The sequence below is a fragment of the Trachypithecus francoisi genome, unplaced genomic scaffold, assembly GCF_009764315.1.
Source record: "Trachypithecus francoisi isolate TF-2019V2 unplaced genomic scaffold, Tfra_2.0 Lachesis_group12, whole genome shotgun sequence".
In the NCBI taxonomy this organism is placed as follows: Eukaryota; Metazoa; Chordata; class Mammalia; order Primates; family Cercopithecidae; genus Trachypithecus; species Trachypithecus francoisi.
In genome coordinates this window covers 34,761,319-34,785,377 of record NW_022681457.1, presented here as the reverse complement: position 1 = coordinate 34,785,377, position 24,059 = coordinate 34,761,319, and positions in this window count along the sequence as shown.

The following is a 24,059-nucleotide window of genomic DNA, read 5'->3' as shown; positions in this document are numbered from 1 at the left end:
CAGTTTGTTTTTCCTTCTGTTACTTTCTGGTGGCACTTGCCTCATCTTGATAGCCTCTTCACTCATGTGCACAAATCAGTACTCAAAGAATTCAAGGAAGCGACTGGGTGCGGTAGCTCACGCTTGTAATCCCAGCACTTTGGGAGGCTGAGGCGGGCAGATCGCGAGGTCAGGAGATCCGAACCATTCTGGCTAACATAGTGAAACCCAGTCTCTACTAAAAATACAAAAAATTAGCCGGGCGGGGCGGTGGGCGCCTGTAGTCCCAGGTACTCGGGAGGTTGAGGCAGGAGAATGGCGTGAACCCGGGAGGCGGAGCTTGCAGTGAGCCGTGACTGTGCCACTGTACTCCAGCCTGGGTGACAGAGCGAGACTCCGTCTCAAAAAAAAAAAGAATTCAAGGAACCATTCTGAATACCAATGCTGTTTTGGTGCTGATCCCAACCTTCAGTATTCTACCATGAAAATTTAGCCACATTCATATCAAACTTTAAACCTGCCTCAATGACAGAGCAAACCCACAGGCTTTGGCTATCTCAAAATCACTGTTTTATTTTGCTATTGTTTTCCCAGTTGTTATTTTATCAGGGCTGAAGGTGAGAGTTCCCCAATAGATCTTCACATGAAATCAAGCTATCACGAGAATTAAATCAGGTAATATAATGTATTAAGGTATTGTATTAATTCACCTTCTGCTTCTACAAGCCCACTTAATTTTTCATGTTATATTTTTGAAAGTCAAACTACGTATGATATGACTTATCCGAATAAATAAATACTACATTAGTGGAAATGCTAACCAATGACTGATACCTGTTCTTAATTTTCCTACAAACTTTGAACCCATGAGACAGATCTATTTTATCCTATGCATTAACTTTCTTAGATATTTATTGCTATGACATAAAAACACAATATACCTAATATACGTATGGGAGTCAATCTTTTTAATTTTTTTGATGAAAGCATTTTAATCCATATTTCCATAAATAGTAACAATTAAATCATGTGTCCTGAAAATATTTCCACAGAAATTAGTGCTCTCTCTGGAGCGGTAAAATAACTGCTAGCAAGGTGAAGCCCCCTCATAATACCAATTATGGTTTCCATATTGACAAATTTAAGCTCAGGAATTAAATGTTATGCCTTTAGCAACCAGTTACTATGGGAACATCTGGCGATCTCATATTTAACAGCTGGCTTCCACACCTCCAAATATACATTTGAGCAACTGGAACAGAAGGGAGAAAATGAGGGATTCTCTTTTTTTTAGGAAAACATCTAGATTATATTCATGAACACTACTTAGCCCACAGAAAAAGGCAGGAACAAGTTCTACATAAAGATGATATTCCCATCCCCCAGCAGAATCTCACTTTTTATCCAGTTCTTCAAGCTGAACTTAAAAATATAAGTTAGCTAACTAAAGCAGGACAAAACAAATAATAAAGCAAAATGAAAAATAGAAGTCCAGAAGTCCAGAAAGATAGAAAACAAGGCTTGGTGTCTAAATTTCATCAGTTATATGACCCAAAGTGAGTGTCTGAAACAGAAATTTCTGAGCTTCCCCATGTCACGTATCAAAGGATACACAGGAAAAGAAAATATATAGGGTGTAGATTTGTGAATGTTGTTGCTTCCATAGAGTGCATCTTTTAAATTATATTGTCATCTTTAACAAAATTTTTTAACCATTGACTTATGTGGATCTACATTTAGAAAGCATCTGAAACAATTATTTGTATTTTCCTTTCAGTGATATAAATTCAAAGAGAATAAGATGACATAAGATGTTTCAGAGATTCGTAAGTCTGAATTCAGCTTTTATTTAATGAGTCTTTTATACATATTTCATAGAAATTCTAATTCCAAAAGGTGTTATAGAGCACTGCTAGCACCTCCATATAATTTTTTAACCTATTTTTTATGGCATGGTTCTGTTTTTGTCTATCAGTCACAGCACTGTCACCTTCATCTGGAGAAGAAAGTTTCACAAGGTCATCAACAAGGTCAAACAGCAATAACCATCTCTTAAAGATCCAATCAGGCTTGCAATAGGATCAGGATGACTGTTTGTTCATCCATTTAATCTTTAATTTAGTTTTCAAACTGTTATTTTGAGTTTATCATCTATTTCATAGTTGTATAATATGGTTCAAAAGATCTGATATTTTTATATGAATTTTTGAAACCTAAAAGTATTGTTATATCTGTGCAATCTATCAGTGACTCTGAAATAGGCTGAAAAACTATTTCTCTAAGTTAGCATGAATATATCCATTTCAGTGGTCTTATATTGCACTGATTTTATATTATGCAGTTACAGTATGGAGTTCATGCATGAATCCCACTATACTAATGTTAATAGTTGTTCAGGACACATCCCGAACTTGTGTTGGATGAGTAAACATCTCAAAAGTAATTAGTCAAAACTTTAGGACATGTATACTTCCTGCATTCTGCATATTGTTTTGAAACAGACTTTTTGAATTATCCATCTATCGTAAGAGTGAGAGGATGAAAGTCAGATAGTTATATAATATGTTTCATAATGACAGGTTTTATATATAATACATATACATATATACAAAAACTGTTTTATATATACTCATATAGAGAGATAATATAAATTTTTATTTTTTATTGTTAATATTTGTTTTTTACTCATGCTAAGAAAAAAAAAAACTGGTTTGGCTTTTTCCAACGTAGTAATGAGATAAAAAATATTGGGTTACATTTTGTTTTCTCTATGGAAAATTTTGAATATTTGAATAAAAGTATATTAACTGTGTGTATTCAGGATGAACTTTAATACATACCAATACAAGCCGCAGTTGATTATCTCCACCCTGCCCAATGTTTGTGGTGTTGATCTGCCAGAAATGTAATATGTGTATGGCCATGTCATAATGTTTTGCAAGAGGCAATTTGGCTCAAACCTAAATTTTAATTAGGATTATATTCTACAACCCTCCATAGAGTTAGCATAAGTTGACTGCAGAACTCTTAGTAGGATACTTAAAGATGTTCTGTACTTTTCCATAGTCTTTGGCAAGGTGTTATTATTTGTTCTGGGTGTTTTTTTGTTTTGTTTTGTTTTGTTTTTTTTGTTCCCCCATAGATTTGCTATTTGACTTAAAGGTATCTGTAGGAGATATAAATTGCTCAAATAAAAACTATAAGAATTTTAACAAAGATCATTTCTGAATAAGAATGTTCAGATCATAGAATCACAGAACCTCAAAACTGGAACAAAGTGTTCCCAAATATCTGACCAAATTCCCTACCTTTAAAGACGACTACCATGCTTAATGGAGTTGTGATTTGACCAAGATGTCATAACAAGTTTGTCTTCTTTATATGACAGACCACATTGTTATAAAGTAACTGTTATATTTAAAAAAATAAGCTTCTAATAATTATTAATTAGGCTGAAAAACGTACCCAGAAAACAGAGCTACTTAGGGCTACTTTTCTACAGACCTACTATTACTGATTGGTGGTAGTGTTATTATTATGGTCATCATCATATTATTGTTCTGGGTATCTACACACTTAGTTAACACTGGACATTAGGAAAGAGATCCATAAAGTGAGTCACAGAGCTAGGAATTCTAGGTTTAATATCACCTTAGCCATTAACAAGCTCACTTTGTTGGTTTGTGCTGCTGCAGCAGAATATCTGAGTCTGACTAATTTATATAGAACAGAAATTTATTTTCTCACATTTCTGGATGCTGAGAAGTTCAAGATCAAGGTGTCAGCAAGTTCGGTTTTCTGGTGAGGGCTGCTTTCTCACCATACCCTCTGGAAGTAAGGAAAATTGTGTCTTCACATGGTAGAAGGTGGAAGGACAAGCAAACCAAAAGCTGTGTGATGCCTCTTTTCAAGGGCCTTAATTCCATTCATATGGGAGGAGCCCTCGTGGAATAATCATCTCTTAAATACCCCACCTGTTAATTCTATCACAGTGACAACACCTGAATTTTGGATGGGACAGATTCAAACCATAGAACAAGCTATGTGACCCAGGCAAATACTTGAACTGTCCTTTCATCAGAATAAGGAGTAATACAAGGTTTATAATCTTTCATTCCTTTTGTACTCTAGGTTCTATGATTCTAACTTTGCTTTCTTTTTTTTCAACTACAGATGGGCCTTATGAAGTGGTTACACCTGTCATAATTCAAAAATATTGTAAGAATTCTGTTAATACCCCAATAAAACAATAATAATGTCAAAAAATCAACATTTCAATAATCATAAATTGAGAACTGTCTGTATACAGATATTCCATCATTATGAATATTTACAACCTAACATAATGTCAGCTCTTCTAAAACCTTAGTAATTTAGCAATATTTTTATGCTGAAAAAAAGAAATATTTGTAATTCATCAAGTAATGAATAGAAAAATTTATCTTGACTAGTGATACCTGGGAAAATAATCTTAATCAAAGGGTGCAACATCAGACCACATCACAGATACTTCACCACTGTAATCATGAGTTCATTTATTTCAGCTGTGGTGAGTGGGTTTTGGCTATGGGCAGAGCATGTTTTATGTTTATGAGCATTGAGTAGTTTCAGCTACTTAATGTGCATTAAGGGGCCTTTTGTCAGGAATAAGTTGTGAGTTAAGAGTCATCACTCAGTCTTCAGACTTTCTAACTCTTCAAAGAGATATCAGTGAGAGGCTGTCAAGATGATTTCTTCTATTTCCTGATGATCACAGTTTCTTAAAGGAAAATAAAATAGATCTTGACCCATAATGCATTTCATTGGTCTCAACAGCCTCCTATTCTCAAACTGCCCAGTAGGATTCATAGGATCAGCCAATAAAATTACCCACACAGAGGGCACTGTCTGAAGATTACAATAGATAATCAACAGAAGGAAAAAAAATAAAGATTATGAAAAACTGAGAGAAGAGAAGTTAACTGTTAACCAGTCTTCTGAGGTCCTAGATTGCTTCTTCTTTTGTTTCTGACAAATAAAAAGAACGTATGTTCGGGTAGAACATATAGGCTTATTGTTTGAGTTTCAGGAAACAGAGTACTGATAAGCTTTTCTACCTTCTGTTAACTTTTTGAGAAGGAAGGAAAGACAAATATCTGCTAGCATGATATTGGCCCTAGAGAGTGAGCTCTAATCAGAAAACAAGATAGTGCCAGTGTGCATGCTATTTAGGAAATTAAGCATTTCATTTACCCATGACTGATTTTAGCATCTGATTTTCAAAAAGCAACGAATGGATTTTTTGAAAATTTCAAAAATAAATCATCTCTAGGATATGAACTTCCAGGGGGACATTTATTAGCCACTGAAAATAGATTCCCCCCAAAATAAGGAAGCTCATCTGTAAGAATTAAAATATAAATGTCTAACAAATAAAAGCAGTCCTTTGAGAAAAAAATTTGAAAATGTTCATAACCCAAGTGTGAAGTTAGATAGTAGCATTATAATAAAACATCACATGAAAATGATTGTATTTGTAAATAATCGTTTCCATCAAGAAACCAGATGAAGGACTTGGGATCAAAGTCAGCTAAAATAAATACCGATTTGATTGATGCAGAACTTGTATTTGAGTTCTAAATATCTATTACTCACATAATAGATCCCTCCTTTTGTCCTGGCAAATGTCTGCACTAATACTCCAGGGACATCTTCAGATTCTATTGAAGAAAGAATTAGATAAAAGCTACTGCATTCAGCCTCTCTGCTCCTTTTAAATCAGTAAGTAGCCAGCTGTTTCACTGCAACTGATTCTGTACTTCGAGTCAACTCACGACATCTATCAAAACAGTGTTTACATTTTCTTAATAATGTTAACTTAAGCATTTTATTGCCATGCTCTGCAAACTGTCTGAGTGCACTAAAGAAATCTGCTCATGAGAAAGGCGGTTAAGCAATAGGCAGAGTACATAAAAAGTCTCACATCTCTAGAGGTTAGCTGCATGACACCTGGAATGACACAAAGCCTCTGTTGCCTTTGTCCAGAGCCAACTGAGAATCCCCTGTGGTCAAGAAAATGCTGGTGAAAGCAAAAGCCCTCCTCGGCAAACATCTGCAGCCCTGTTGTAGGTGCAGATTTAAACAGAGGAGGACTGCAGAATTGCTTAGAATACGAATAAAGAGATGAGATGCAGATTATTGTTTCTGAATTTTTTTAATGCACATAGTGAAACAAGGCATCATTCCTTCTTATTCAGGACTTTGAAGAGCAAATGCCAAAAAGCGGAAGCTTTGTTACTAATCCACTCTTGAGTCACGCAACCAAAAAACTGTATTTAAGCCATTGCATTGACAGTTAAAATATAGAGCTTATTTTGTCTCCCTGCTCGCAAAATTGAGAGACTGAAAATCAGATTTGAAAAAAAGAATCCATTGGTCCCTTTCTCTCATGCCTAGTAATAAGAATAATAATAATAACTATTATTATTTAAGCTCAGGCTAAGACATATAAATATTATCCACATTCAAAATTTCTTATAAAGTACAGAAAATAAATGCATTTTGGAAGTAGACCATCAACCTTAACTTACGTTCTTTTTAAAAAATTTGGAAATCTGTCTATTTGTGGTTTTCTTGAGCTTTACCTTAAAACTAATTTCTTCCTTTAAGCTGATGAAATGCCAAATTATAGTCTCACTTTAGTATCACGAGTGTTTTCATTATATGTCCTTAACAAGAATTAGATTTTTTGAGGTGGGGTTCGGGGGAAAGCATGATTTCTATCCAGGTAAAAAATGGTACTTTATTATTATCATCAAATAGAATGGGAATAAGAAATGGAAGAAGGATGGAGTAAGATATGTGGTATATAATATTGTAGTACACGTCTGGGTCAGTTGGAAAGCTGAATTCATTTATTTATGATATTTATATAGAACTACTTGATTTAGTAGCTTTATCCAAAAAAAAACAGATTTCTATGTGCCAACTCAGAAATTTCAGTGAGTTACTTGCAACCGAGTCTTTGATTACTGAAACACTCATACTAAGTGGTACAATCACGTAGGGTCAAATGATAACACAGTTAGAGTAGTAAAGAAATATAGAAAGCCATGGAATATTTGGATAAATAAGAAACTTCAGATCCCATTAGCTTAAATTCAGAATTAAAGTCAATGTCAACTCAGAAGTGTACACTTCTCCTATTTTTCTTTGGTCATACTCACCTAAAAACAAAATAATAAAAAAAGACAGTAAGTTTTGTAGCATGTAATTTAAAAAACGCTTCTTTGTAAACCAAATAACTTAATTTTCACTTCAATATTGATGGACAATATAAATGAGAACAGATCAAATAACCATATTTAACTTTAAAAAAATTATACACACTACAAGTTGTGTATATTATTGTGTATGTGTGTATGTAAAGTAATGTGATAGACTTTATGGTATATAGTGTGATTCTGTAATTTTAGTTGTCATTCAGACATGGTTTAGAGTGTTTAGGAAAAATCATATTATATTCTTAAGGAATATTTTTCTTAATTTTTTTTCTTAAGAGATGAGGTACAGATTGTTGTTGTTTAAATGTGAATAAAATGTCTACATATCCATCAAATTCCTTTTTTGGGTGACCAGTAAATATACTTTATTATATAATGCACAGAATTTATTGCATCTAAGGTATATTTTGGAAGATCTATTTCTACCCGCAGACACCACACACCTAACTAGAGCATTGCAGTGAACACTGTCACTATCACCATCAACTCCATTTATCAGCACTTTAAATATAACTTTGCAATTGATCTGTTTAATGGGAGAGTAATCCTATCAATCAATTCATATTTCCTCTGAGTCCAAGACTAAGAAATCTACATGTCACTATCTTAGGGCAGGGTATCATCAGATTTGGATAGGAATGGATGGTTGTCATAAAAGAAGAAGAAAATATGTGGCCTCTGCCTGCACCTCTACCTTAATGAAATCACCAATGAGTCTTTCACCTAACCTGAATGATCCCTGAAGTCCTCTATCAAATGTACTGTAAAACTATGTCTCATATTTCATAATCTAATCTATTTTGGGTTTATTGAGGTATAATAGAAAGCTTTTTTCTCATTTAAGTTATTCTTTGGACAATTTAAGTGCTTTGAACCAGAGAGGTGTTCTAGAAAACACCCTCCATGTTTTATTTTTTAAAACATTTTCATGAAAAAGGAATGGTTCTCTAAATGATATTCTAGTATTCTATCCTGACTGTGTTTCAGTAGTCCTTGACCCTGACATTTTACTACCTCTATGACAACCTGTAAAAAACAGGTATCTGAGAGCCCCAAGGTAGAACTCCTGATTCATATTCTGTCTTCTCACTTTAGGTCAATTAAACATAGCAGAGTGAAGATTTCTGAGATACTCCTACAAGTTCAATTCTATATTGACTTTTTAAAATCTCAATAATTGACTTTTTAGTGAAAACAACCATTTGTTCCTTATTATATACAACAAAAATTACCCAAAAAACACAAAATTAGAGTATTATAAAAGGCAAAGATTGTATTTATTTTCATGCTAAGATCTTGACCCACCTTGAGCATTCCAATATAATACAATACTGTTTGTGTTACTCCGTTCTCACCCTGCTAATAAAGACATACCCAAAACTGGGTAGTTTATAAAGGAAAGATGTTGAATTGACTCACAGTTCAGCATGGCTGGGGAGGGCTCAGGAAACTCACAATCGTGGGGGAAGGGAAAGCAAATATGTCCTTCCTCACAGGGCAGCAGCAAAAAGTGCTGAGCAAAAGAGGGAAAAGCCCCATTTGAAACCATCAGATGTTGTGAGAACTCACTCACTATCATGAGAATGGCATGGAGGTAACCACCCACATAATTCAATTACTTCCCACCAGGTCCCTCCCATGACCTGTGGGGATTATGAGAACTACAATTCAAGATGAGATTTTGGTGGGGACACAGCAAAACCATGTAATTCTGCCCCGGGCCTCTCCAAAATATAATGTCTTTACATTTCAAAACACAATTATGCCCTTCCAAGAGTCCCTCAAAGTTTAAACTCGTTCCAGCATTAACCCAAAGTCCAAGTCCAAAGTATCACCTGAGACAAAGCAAGTGCCTTCCACCTACAAACCTGTAAAATCAAAAGCACATTAGGTACTTTCTAGACACAAAGAGTGCCAGCACTGAGTATATACTTCCTTTCACAATGGGAAAAATAAGCCAAAGCAAAGGGGCTGCAGGCCCCATTCAAGTCTGAAATCCAATAGGCCAGTCATTAAACTTGGAAGTTCCAAAATGATCGTCTTTGGCTCAATAACTCAAATCCAGGTCACACTGATGCAAGAGGTGGGCTCCCCATGGCCTTGGGCAGCTCCATCCGTGTGGCTTTGCAGGTATAAACCCCCTCCCGGCTGCTTTCACAGGCTCGCAATGAGTTTCTGTGGCATTTCCAGGCACATGGTGCAAGCTATTTTGGGATCTACCATTCCAAAGTCTGGAGGACAGTGGCCCTCTTCTCACAGCTTCACTAGGTAGTGACCTACTGGGGACTCTGTGCGCAGGCTCCAACCCAACATTGCCCTTTTTCACTGCCCTAGCAGAGGTTCTTCATGAGGACTTCACCCATGTAGCAAACTTCTGCCTGGACAGCTAGGCATTTCTATACATTCTCTGAAATCTAGGCAGAGGTTCCCCAGCCTCAATTCTTGACTTCTGTGCACACACAGACCCAACACTATTTGTAAGCCACCAAGGCTTGGGGTTTGCACCCTCTGAAGCAATGGCTTAAACTGTATGTTGACCCCTTTTAGCCACTTCTCGAGACTGCACAAAGCAGTAATGCCCTGGGCCAGGCCCACAAAACCATTTTTTTCCTCCTAGGCCTCAAGGCTTGTGATAAGAGGGCTGCTGTGAAGACTTCTGACATGTCCTGGAGACACATTCCCCATTGTCTTAATGATAAACATTTGCCTCTTCATTACTCGTGCAAATTTCTGGAGCCAGTTTGAATTCCTCTTCAGAAAATGGGATTTTGTTTTCTATTGCATCTTCAGCCTGCAAAATTTTCCAACTTTTATGCTCTGTTTTCCTTTTAAACATAAGTTCCAATTCCAAACAATATCTTTGTGAATGAATAAAACTGAATGCTTTTAAGAGCATCCAAGTCAAATTTTGAACACTTTGCTGCTTAGAAATTTCTTCCATTAGATACCCTAAATAATCACTCTCAAGTTGAAATTTCCATAGATCTCTATGGTAGGGACAAAAATCCACCACGTTCTTTGCTAAAGCACAGTATGAGTCACCTTTGCTTCAGTTCCCAACAAATTTCTCATCTCTATCTGAGACCACCTCAATTTGGACTCCATTGTCCGTACCACTATCAGAATTTTGGTCAAAACCATTCAACAAGTCTCTAGGAAATTATAAACTTTCCCACATTTTCCTGTCTTCTTCTTTTTTTTTTTTTTTTTTTTTTTTTGTTGTTGTTGAGACGGAGTCTCGCTCTGTCGCCCAGGCTGGAGTGCAGTGGCCGGATCTCAGCTCACTGCAAGCTCCGCCTCCCGGGTTTATGCCATTCTCCTGCCTCAGCCTCCCGAGTAGCTGGGACTACAGGCGCCCGCCATCTCGCCCGGCTAATTTTTTGTATTTTTTTTAGTAGAGACGGGGTTTCACTGTGTTAGCCAGGATGGTCTCGATCTCCTGACCTCGTGATCCACCCGTCTCGGCCTCCCAAAGTGCTGGGATTACAGGCTTGAGCCACCGCGCCCGGCCTCCTGTCTTCTTCTGAGTCCTCTAAACTGCTTCAACTTCTGACTGTTACCCAGTACCAAAGTTGCTTCCATATTTTCAGGTATTCTTTGCAGCACCCCACTCTACCAGTATCAATTTACTGTATTAGTCCATTCTTGTGCTGATATAAATAACTGCCCGAGACTGGGTAATTTATAAAGAAAGAAACTGTAATTGACTCACAGTTCAGCATGGCTGGAGAGGCCTCAGGAAACTTACAATCATGGCAAAAGGGGAAGCAAACACATTCTTGTACACATGGCAGCAGCCAGAAAAAGTGACCAGCAAAAGGGGGAAGAGCCCCTTAATAAAACCATCAGATCTTGTGAGAACTCGCTCACTATCCCAAGGACAGCATGGAGGTAACTGCCCCTACAATTCAATTACCTCTCACAAGGTCCCTCCCACAACATGGGGGGATTATGGGAACTACAAGATGAGATTTCAGTTGGTACATAATAAAACTATATCACTGATATATAATCTAATTTAAATACAATATTTAGTAGCAGACCACACCAAGAGGATCCTAGTTCTGGCAAATTTAGGCTCATGTGAATGTTTCATAATTCTGACCAAATTAGAAGAGAAGTGACTTGCAATCATTATGTCTTCAGAGACAGGAATGCACTAATTAAAGACTATACTATATTTGTTGAAAGTATTAAAAAAATCACCAGTTGAGACCACTGAGATTTAACCAAACATTAATTAGCACTGGATATTCAGACTATTACCTCCTAATGCTTTGAATTTTTCTTATAATATATGATAGTTTTTCTATAGATATCCTGAGTATGGGATTATATTAAAGTTCTCCATAGAAATAAAATTAATAGGAGATAGATGGATAGGTAAATGATAGATAGATAGATAGATGGATAGATAGACAGATAGACAGGTACTGAGGCTGAAGTCATAAGTCAATCTGGAGGCAGAATTGCTTCTTCCTCAGTGGACATAAATCATTTTTTAATATCTTAAATTGATTTAGAGAGACCCACTCACATATAGAGGGTAATCTACTTCAGTCAAAACCTATTGATTTAAATTTTAATCAAATGTAAAACAACATAAAAAAGACCTTCACATCAATATCTAGACTGATGTGTGACTAACATCTGGATATCATGGGTACCATGGCTTATCCACTTTGACCAACATAATTAACGATAAAGGGGATGTAGTAGAGGTAATCACCCAAAGATTATCTAACAGGAAAATTTTGTGGCTTTTAAGCTCAGCCTATGGTATGGTTTGGCTGTGTCCCCACCCAAATCTCATCTTGAATTATAGTTCCCATAGTCCCCACATGCCATTGGAGGGACAAGCTGGAGATAATTGAATCATGGGGGTGGCTTACTCCATTCTGTTCTCATGATAGTTAGTGCTCACGAGATCTGACGATTTTATTAAGGAGCTTCCCCCATTTACTGGGCACTAATTCTTCTCCTTCCTGCTGCCATGTGAAGAAGGATGCTTTTGCTTTCCCCCCTGCACTGATTGTAACTTTCCTGAGGTCTCTCCAGCCATGCTGAACTGTGAGTCAATTACAGCTTCTTTCTTTATAAATTACCCAGTCTCAGGCAGTTATTTATATCAGCACAAGAATGGACTAATACAGTAAATTGAAAGTGGTAGAGTGGGGTGCTGCTATAAGGATACCTGAAAATATGGAAGCAACTTTGGTACTGGGTAGCAGTCAGAATTTGAAGCAGTTTAGAGGACTCAGAAAACAGGATGTAGGAAAGTGTGGAACTTCCTAGAGACTTGTTGAATGGTTTTGACCCAAATTCTGATAGTGATATGGACAATGAAGTCCAAATTGAGGTGGTCTCAGATAGAGATGAGAAATTTGTTGGAAACTGAAGCTAAGGTGACTCTAGTTGTGCTTAAGCAAGAGCGTGGTGAAGTTTTGTCCCTGACATAGAGATCTGTGGAACTTTGAACTTTAGAGAGATGCTTTAGGGTATCTGGGAGAATAAATTTCTAAGTTGCAATGCATTCAAGAGGAAGAGAGAATACATTGGAAAATTTGCAGCCTGATTATGTGATAGAAAGTAAAATCCCATTTTCTGGAAAGAAATTCATGCTGGATGTAGAAATTTCCCTAAGAAAGGAGGACCTGAATGTTAATTACGAAGACAGTGGAGAAATCTTATCCAGAGCTTGTCAAAGACCTTCATGGCTGTTCCTCCCATCACAGGCTCAGAAGCTTAGTAGGCAAAAATGGTTTCCTTGGCTCGGTTCAGGGCCTCCCTGCTGTGTGAAGACTTGGGACTACATCCCAGATGATCCAACCATGCTAAAATTGCCAAGGAACACTCAGTTCATTGTTTCAAAAGGTACAAGCCCCAAGCCTTGGCAGGTTCCACCTGGTATTGGTCCTGTTGGTGAATAGAAGACAATATTTGAGGTTTGGGAACCTCTTCCTAGATTTCAGAGGATGCATGGAAATGCCTGGATGTCTGAGCAGAAGTTTGCTGCAGGAGCAGAGCACTCAGGGGGAACCTCTGCTAAGGAAGTGCAGAAGGGAAATATGAGGTCAGAGTCCCCACACAGAGTTTCCATTGAGGCACACTGCCTAGTGGAACTATGAGAAGAAGACCACCATTCTCCAGACCCCAGAATAGTAGATTCTTAAACAGCATGTACCATGCATATAGTCAAAGGAGACTATTTTGGAACTTTCAGGTTGAATGACTACCTCATGAGATTTCAGACTTGCATGAGGGCTATAGTCCCTTTGTTTTGGCCAATTTTTTGCATTTGGAATGGATGTATTTACCCAATGCCTTTATCCAATACCTGAACAAGAACAAGATGGGGGAAATCACAGTGCATTGTATCTTGGAAATAACTAACTTGCTTTTGATTTTATAGGCTCATAACTAGAAGGGACTTGTCTCAGATGAGACTTTTGATTTAGACATTTTAGTTAATGCTGGAATGAATTAAAACTTGGGAAGACTGTTGGAAAGACATAATTGTGTTTTGGATTGTGAGAAATTGCAATTTTGGAGGGCTAGAGGTGGAAAGGTATGATTTTGCTGTGTCTACACCCAAATGTCATCTTGAATTGTAGTTCCCATAATGCCCAGATGTCATGGCAGGGACCAAGTAGAGGTAATTGGGTCATGGAGGCAGTTTCACCCATCTTGTTCTCATGATAGTGAATTAGTTCTCACAAGGTCTGATGGTTTTCTAATGGCCTCCTTCTTTTCTAGGGGCTCATTCTTCTCCTGCCTGCTGCCATGTGAAGAGGGACGTGTTTTCTTCGCCTTCCATCATGATTGTAAGTTTCCTGAGGCCTCTTCAGCCCTGTGGATCTGTGAGTCAGTTAAACTTTTTTCTTCATAAATTACTCGGTTTCGGGCAGTTATTTATCACAGCATGAGAACAGACTAAGATAATCTATCACATAACTGCAGCAGATACCTGCCCAGCAATACCTATGAACTCTCCAGGGCCACCAAGAAATGTTCTGGGTGATAACATCTTACATAGGGTTGCATATATATTTAGAAATTGTGTTATCTTCAAGAGCTTTGAGTATGTCATTTTGCTAACCTAGCCTGTTCAACATATTGAATGTAACCATCAGGAAGAATTTTTGGAGGTCCAGCTGCAAAGAAAATTCTTGTGACACCCATGTCAAAATTAGTGAAAGACTCCCCCACCGGAAACTGAGGAAAACTACTTTCTCCTTACATCAACACAATTGGAACTGCATCAACTTTTATATAATCTCTGAAAATAGAAACACAAAAACATTATAGTGACAATTATGCTATTACAAAGTTCATTTACTTTCTATCATATTTTGACTTCCATTCAAACAGAGGAAACAATGCCATTTCCATTGTATATATGATCTATTGTCTTCAATGTACTTGCTTTCTAAATATGATCCTTAGTTTGTTTTCACGTTTTGAAGAAAGATGCTTGAGAACTTTCAATTATACATTTATATGTCCTTCCTTTGTTATGGGTAAATAGTAAGTATCAACTGAACACTTGAAAACTTCTATTACTTGCTTAACAATGGTAAGTTACTGGCCCAATTAATTACTGGCCCAATTACTGGCCCAAATAATTTGCCATAGCATAGTTATCTTATGATTTCTAGTGAATATTTTACTGTATTGCTTCACTTCATCATGCATGTCTCTGCTACTGGTGTTACAAAACATAGCAATTGGGTAGTAAATGGTGGACTTCTGGACTTCCTGGCATGAGTCACAGAGTATGTTCTGGAGGATCAAGGACCAGTAGAAGAAATATACCAGCTGCTAACAGTAAGATGAGGAAAAGGGAAATTATATTGTCTTGCCTATTACAAACATTAAAACATAAACCAGCGTCCTTTACCTCTGAGTTTAATTGAACTGCAATTTCAATTTTCCATACACATTTGTATAATACATTTATCTTTGAACCAAATAATGTGGCAACAGCAAACCTAGACTAATGCAACGGTCATTATCTAGTGTACTTTAGGGGTTCAGCACTTATTAGACACATTTTCTACAAGTAAATCAGACCAAAATAGTTTAGAATCCTCTTTTCACTTAAAGATAAATAGCACTAATACCATTTGACCCAGCGTTCCCATTACTGGTATATACCCAAAGGAGTATAAATCATGCTACTATAAAGACACATGCACACGTATGTTTATTGTGGCACTATTTGCAATAGCAAAGACTTGGAACCAAGCCAAATGTCCATCAATGATAGACTGGATTAAGAAAATGTGGCAAATATACACCATGGAATATTATGAAGCCGTTAAAAATGGATGAGTTCATATCCTTTGTAGTGACATAGATGAAGCTGGAAACCATCATTCTGAGCAAACTATCACAAGGACAGAAAACCAAACACCGTATGTTCTCACTCATAGGTGGGAATTGTACAATGAGAACACTTGGACACAGGGCAGGGAACGTCACACACTGGGGCCTGTTGTGGGGTGGGGGGCTGAGGAAGGAATAGCATTAGGATAAATACATAATGTAAACGATGAGTTAATGGGTACAGGAAACCAACAGGGCACATGTATACGTATGTAACAAATCTGCACATTGTGCACATGTACTCTAGAACTTAAAGTATAATAATAATAATAATAATAATAATAATAATAAAGATAGGCCAGGCGACGCGGCTCATGCCTGTAATCTCAGCACTTTGGGAGGCCGAGGTGAGTGGATCATGAGGTCAGGAGATCGAGACCATCCTGGCTAACACAGGTGAAACCCCGTCTCTACTAAAAATATAAAAAATTAGCCAGGTGTAGTGGCAGGCGACTGTAGTCCAACCAGCTACTCGAGAGGTTGAGGCAGGAGAATGGTGTGAACCTGGGAGACAGAGCTTGCAGTGAGCCCAGACAGCACCACTGCACTACAGCCTGGGTGACAGAGCAAGACTGTCTCAAAAAGAAAAAAAAAAAAAGATAAATAGCACTATAGAGAAGTACATAGAAGGATATGATACATTATATGTGTTATTGACAGCAGGAACCTTAACATAAGTGTTAGAAAGATTTCCACAAAGAGATTAACAAAATACAAAAATACAAGCATTTAGAAACAATGGCTTAATTATTTGGAGATACTACTTCTATTTATTATTTATAGGGATTAACTCATTCCTTGACAATACTTTATGATTGTGGGATTATAATAATTATAATAGCCTGCTATGGAATGAACTCTATGGCATTATAGGATAGTTCTAAAAGCAGTTTTAAAGATTTACTAAATACTTTAACAATTTTCCTTTAATGTATTTTAATTGACTATAGAAAATTTCTGCAAACTCTGCATGCCATTTATATTCTATTCAAACAACTAAGTATTCTACATAAATGAATTAAAATAACCAGTTATTTGAATTTTGTCATTAGAAGTGAGTATGTAATAAGAATTGTATTGTTTCTTAAAGAGTAAATTCCTTATTAGGAGATTTTTTTTATTATTTAACATGTTGCACATTTTATCTATTTGGCTTGCAGTATATCCACTTTCATTAAGACTAATTTTTAACTTCCTGTGTATTGTATTTTAAGAAACATGCAGATTTCAGTCCACTGAACAATATAGAAGAAATAATTACCTGACTACAAGATTCTGATAAATTGAGGACCCATTTATATTCAACTTAAATATACATGAGTTAATATACATAAGCGTATGTGGATGAGTCTGTTTATGAAACACTTTTCTAACTTCTCATTTATACTATCTATAAACTTTTTAGTGGAAGTTGCTGAATTGTCTATAGCAGCTAAAATATGCAATACCCACTGGGTCAGGTTAGTGTGGAGAAATGAAATGATTAGCATAAAAATACTGCACAGTAAAATATAGTGTCATTAATAGATAAAGGACAGAAATGGGATATTGTTATGAGTTCTTATTATATATCAAGCTTTACACTAAGCACAAAAACAGTATTATCTCCTTTCAAAAAAAGTGAGGCAAATGCTACTTACTCTTATTTTGCTGATGAAGAAATGGATGCACAAAGTGTTGTCATGCTTAATAGCAAATCAGCTTCATTATGACTCCAGATTTCATGTTACACGTTAGCATGCTGTAGGCACCAAGAGTTGGATGCACAAGATCCTGCATGGAGAGTGGGGTTTGCTTCCTTAAGGCAAGTGAAAAAAAGCAATATTATTGCATCAGATGGGTTTCTACATTATACTTTTTGGACATAAACAAATGAGAAAACAGAATTAAGCAGGGGACTTGGTAACAAGTACGAATAAATGTTCTATTATAAAGGTAGGAGTAACCAAATGGTTGACTTGAAACAGCTGCATTAGTTGTGAAGAGTTCTTTAAAACCCCACTCCTCACTAAGGATGGAATTGTTTGCCTGATGTAGGCAAGAGTAATGTGGTTTTACATGCAGGGAAAAGTATATATTTAAAGCAAAAGCTTGTTTACCTATGTAATACGGCTAATGTGAGAATCAAACATGATAATACAAATTAGAATAATAATTAGTAATCGAAAGATGTTTTATCTTTATTCCTGAAGCTAATGTTGTTATAGGTATCAATAGTCTATAATATGCCTTTTTCAGTTTGTTTATAATAATCCATTAGATGGTGGTTTTGGCATGATGCTGTGCTTTACAAGTCTTATTTTTTTAATGACTGATAAATGCTGACCTATTGTTTTCTAAATCATCAGACACAGCCAGTGTATTATATTTTAATTCTCAAACTCTGCAGGTAGCAGTGGTAGCTGTTCTGTTACACTTGAGTTTCTGCAGAGCAGTCATAATATAATCAACAGTTTCCTCAATGATATTTAAGAGGACACAGAATGTGTGGGTGCTGCCAAGGAATAATAGGTATTTGAAGTACAAAAGATTAAAAATAATTTTAAAAATTGTTCTTTAACAGAAATTCCAATATTTTATACAGTGAAGAGAATTAATACAGCATACATTGCAAAATGGTGTATGTGGGGAAGGAGTGGTTATTAGCTGATAAAATATTTGTCAGGATGGCCTGTGTTATGCTGCAGTCAAAAACAGCCTCAACATTTTAGTGGCTTATGGTACACCTGTATCTAGATAATTGTTCAATACTGTCAGAAATTCCCCTCTATATATATCTATAGAATATGCTAGGCTGACTTTATTCTGTGGATGGTGGGAAAAATGGATCCTAGATTTCAGAAGATCTCAGTCTACAGACGCAAAAGGAGAGATAAGAAAAGATCTTTGTCCCTTATTCATTCCTAAGAAAGACTCTCCTTGGCTCTACGTCAGTCACATATATTCCTGGTCCAATTGTCAGGGGATCAAGGAGCCATAATTTGTTAGCCAACGTTAATATCTATGTGTGATGGTTACTTTTGTGTGTTAACTAGGCTGAGCTATGATGCCCAGATGTTTGGTTAAACATATTTCTCGATGTTTCTGTAAGGTTGTTTACTTAGATGAGATTAACATTCAAATGTTTAGATCTACATATAAGTAATATGATGCAGTATTTTTTTTCTGTGGCTTGTATGTTCTCTATATGTTGATTTCACTTAGCAAAATTTCCACGAGGCTCATCCATGTTGTGATATGTGACAAGATCTTCTTTTACAAGGCTGAATATTTCACTGTATATATATACATATATATGTATATATATGCCACAGTTTCTTTATTCACTTGTCGGTTAGCAGACACTTAGTTTGCTTCCATATATTGGCTATTGTGAATAATGTTGAAATGGACATGACAGTGTAGGTATCTTTAGGTAGTGGTTATTTAATTTGGGTATATTCTCAGAAGACAGGTTGTTGGGTCATATGGTACTTCTACTTTTAATTTATTTAGAAACCCGCATACTATTGTCCATAATGGCTGTACCAATCTATATTTCCACTAACGGTGTAAAAGAGTTTCCTTTTCTCCACCGTCCTCACCAATGTTTATTGTTTTTGACTTTTTAATTATAGTCATCCCATCGGACATGATATGGTATCTCATAAGAGTTTCAATTTGCATTTCTGTGATTACTAATGATGCTGAGCACCTTATCATATGCCTATTGTGCATGTTTTGTCTTCTCTGGATACATATCTATTCAGGTTTTTTGTCCGGAGCCATGAGGCCCGGAATTAGCCGACCTCTGTTGCTTGATCTCCGCAAGGCGGAGACAAGACGGCACATTTCCGGGTTCTTTATTATAAACCCTTCCCGCGCGCGCCTAAACTGTTACCGCCGGTGCCCAAAACTGTTCCCGCGCGCGCCCAAAGCTTTTCCCGCGCGCGCCTAAGTTTTTCCCGGGCGCGCCTAAACTGTTACCGCGCGCGCCCAAGTTTTTCCCGGGCGCGCCAACCTTTCCCGCGCGCGCGCAAACATTTTCCCGCCCAGGAAGATATGCAGCCTAGGGCGCAGGCGCGATCCCGCGCCCGGGAAAAGTACAAACCCACGGCGCATGCGCGATTGTAATTTGAGAAGACCGGCCCCCCGTCACCGTCCTGGCCCAACCTCTTCCTCTGCCAGCCTATATAAGGCATGACCCTGCATTCAATAAACGAGACTTGATCAGGCTATTTGTTTTGTCTCCATTTCTCGTGTTTTCTTTTTTTTTTTTTTTTTTTTTGAGGCGGAGTCTCGCTCTGTCGCCCGGACTGGAGTGCAGTGGCCTGATCTCAGCTCACTGCAAGCTCCGCCTCTCGGGTTTACGCCATTCTCCTGCCTCAGCCTCCCGAGTAGCTGGGACTACAGGCGCCCGCCACCTCGCCCGGCTAGTTTTTGTATTTTTTAGTAGAGACGGGGTTTCACCGTGTTAGCCAGGATGGTCTCGATCTCCTGACCTCGTGATCCGCCCGTCTCGGCCTCCCAAAGTGCTGGGATTACAGGCTTGAGCCACCGCGCCCGGCCCATTTCTCGTGTTTTCTTGTCTCCTCCATTCCCACTCCCCCTTCCAGGGCCCGTTCGACTGTCCTGCGGGTCGGGACAGTTTTTTGCCCATTTTAAAAATCTGGTTGTTTTTCCACTATTGAATCGTATGAGTTCTTTATAAATTTTGAATTTTCACTCCTCATATACAGGTTTGCAAACATCTTTTTCCCAACCTGTAGGGTGTCATTTCTTTTTCTCTCTTTTTTTTTTTTTTTTTTAAGATAGAGTCTTGCTGTGTCACTCAGGCTGGAGTGTAGTGGCATAATCTTGGCTCACTGCCACCTCCACCTCCTGGATTCAAGCAATTTTCCTGCCTCAGCCTCCTAAGTACCAGGGATTACAGGTGAGTGTCACCACACCCAACTAATTTTTATATTTTTAGTAGAGATGGTGTTTCACCATGTTGGCCAAGCTCGTCTCGAACTCCCGACCTTAAGATCTGCCCACCTCAGCCTCCCAAAGTGCTGGAATTACAGGCATGAGCCACCACACCAGGCCCATTTTATTTTGTTCACTGTTTTCTTTGCAATGCAGAAGCTTTTTAGCTTGACATAGTCTCATTTGTTAATTTTTGCTTTCATGGCCAAAGCTTTGGTGTAATATTCAATAAATCGTAGCTATGGCTAACATCCAGTAGTTCTTTCCTATGTTCTTTTCTAGGAGTTGTGTAGTTTCTTGTCATATATTTAGGTCTTTTATTCATTTTCAGTAGATTTATCTTTATATCATTAGGTAAGGGTACAATTTCATTCATTTACATGTGAAAAATCCAGTTTTCCAAGTACCATTTATTGAAGAGATTGTTTCCCCATTGTGTTCTCTTGGTGCTCTTGTCAAACCTGAATTGACTATATGTGTTTGGATTTATTTCTGAGTTATCTAATCTGTATCACTGGTCTGTGTAAATGTAGACTCTAAAAAAATTAATGTACAGGGATAGAGAATACAACAGTGATCATCAGGACTGGGGTCAGGTGGCAGGTATGGGGATATGTATGTCAGGATACAAAGTAGCATATATATAGGATGAAGAAGTCTAGAGATCTAATAATCTCTCTGAGGGATGTAGGTAATAAAACCGTACTGTAATGTATTTGGGATTTTATGCTAAATGATTAGATTTTAGCTGCTTTTACTTCAAAAACAAATCAAAAAAGGGTACTAGGTAAGCTGATGAATGTGTGAATTTGCTTAACAATAGCAAACTTTTTACTATTTGTATGTATCATATAACATCATGTGTACCTTAAATATACACAATAAGTTTCATTAAAAAACAAAATATCATGGTCATGAAAGATAAAATATGGCTGAAGAACTACTCCAAAAGGAGGAGACCCTAAGATATATCATAATGAAATTAAACTTGTAAATCTAGATTGGATTCTGGACTGGGATAACAAATATAGCTATAAATTAGGACATTGTTGGTATAACTGGTAAAATTTAAATGTAGACTGTGGGTTAGACAGTAGAATTATACGCAAATCTCCTAGGTTTTTGTAACTGTACTGGGATTATGTAAGAGAAGGTCTTTCTTCTAAAAAAATACACACTGGCATATTTAGGATTAAAAAAAGAGAGATTAACTTTTTTATATATTTTTCATTTTTATTTCTTTTTTTAATTTCAATAGTTTTTATGGTACAAGTGGTTTTTGGTTACATAAACAAATTGTATAGTGGCGAATTTTGAAATTTTAGTGCACTCATTACTTGAGCAGTGTACACTGTACCCAGTTGGTGTTCTTTTATCACTCACTTTCCCTCTTCTATCCTTTTTTTATCCCTCTTTTATCCATCTTCCTGTCCTGAGTCCCCAGAGTCCATTATATCACTCTGTATGTCTTTGCATCCTCATAGCTTAGTTCCCACTTACAAGTGAGAACATATGATTTTTGGTTTTACATTCCTGAGTTACTTCACTTAGACTAATGTCCTCTATCTCTGTCCAAGTTGCTGCAAAAGATATTATTTTGCTTATCTTTATGGCTGAGTAGAATTCCATGGCATATATATACTACGTTTTCTTTATCTACTCATTGGTTAATGGACACTTAGGTTGGTTCCACATCTTTGCAATTGTGAATTGTGCTGCTACAAACATGAACATGCTGTACCTTTTCACATAATAACCTATTTTTGTTTGGGTAGATACCCAGTAGTAGGGATGCTGGATCAAATGGTAGAGCAACTTTTAGTTCTTTTAAGAAATCTCCATACTGTTTTCCATAAAGGTTGTAGTAATTTACATTCCTATCAGCAATGAAAAAGTGTTCCCTTTACAGCAAGTCCAAGCCAACATCTATTGTTTGTTGAATTTTTAAATATGGCCATTTTTGCAAATTTAGGTAGTATCTCACTGGTTTTAATTTGCATTTCGCTGATGATTAGTGATGTTGAACTTTTAAAAATATGTTTGTTGGCTACTTGTATATCTTTTTCTTTGAGAAACATCTATTCATATCTTTCACCCACTTTTTGATGGGATTTTTTTTTCCATGTTGATTTGTTTCAGTTCCTTGTAGATTGTGGATACTAGCCCTTTGTTGGATGCATGGTTTGCAAATATTTTCTCTCATTCTGTGGATTGTGTGTTTGCTCTGCTGATTATTTATTTTGCTGTGCATAAGGTTTTTAGTTCAATTAGGTATCTTTTATTTATTTTTTGTTTTGTTACATTTACTTTGAGTCTTAGTCATAAATTCTTTGCCTAAGCCAATGTCCAGAGGAGTTTTTTCAATGTTATTTTTAGAATATTTACGGTTTCAGGACTTAGATTTAAGTCCTTGATCCAACTTTAGTTGATTTTTGTATGAAGTGAGAGACAAGGATTTAGTTTCATTTTTCTACATTTGGCTTGCCAATTTTCCCAGTACCATTTGTTGACTAGGGTGTCCTTTCCCCACTCTGCTTTTGTTTGCTTTGTCGAAGATCAGTTGGCAGTATTTGGTTTTATTTCCGGGTTCTCTATTCTGTTCCATTGGTCTAAGTGCCTATTTTTATATCAGTGCCATGTATTTTTGGTAACTACAGTCTTGCAGTATAATTTGAAGCCCAGTTATGTGATACCTCCAGATTTATTCTTTTCATTCAGTATTGCTATTTCAGTCAGTATTTTGCTTTTAGGGCTCTATGTTGGTTTCATATGCATTTTAGAATTGCTTTTATAGTGCTGTGAGAAATGATGATGGTATATTGATGGAATTATATTGAATCTTTAAGCAATATGGTCATTTTCACAATATTGGATCTTCCCATCCATGAGCATGGAATGTGTCCCCTTTTCTTTGTGTCACTTTTTATTTGATTCAGCAGTGTTTTATATGTTTCCTTAGAGAGATCTTTCACCTCCTTGTTTAAGTATATTTTTAGTTTTTTTTTTTTCTTTTTTGTACCTATTGTAAAGGGGATTGCGTTCTTTGTCTGATTCTTCACTTGATCATTGTTGATGTATAGCAGTGCTATTGATTTGCATACATTTATTTTGTAACCTGAGACCTCACTGATTTTGTTTATCAGATCAATGAGTGGTTTGGATGAGTTTTTAGGGTTTTCTAGGTATATGATTATATTATTTGGCAAACAGCTCTAGTTTGACTTCCTTCCTTACAACTTGAATGCCCTTTACTTCTCTCTCTTCCCTGATTGCTCTAAGATTTCAAGTACTATATTGAATAGAAGTGCTGAAAGTGAGCATCCTTGACTTGTTCTGGTTTTTAACTTTTTCCAGTTTTGAACATTTCCCTATTCAGTATGATGTTGGCTGTGCGTGTGTCATATATGGCTTTTATTATTTTGAGGTAGATCCCTTCTATGCCTAGTTAATTGAAGGTTTTTATCATAAAAGGATACTGGATTT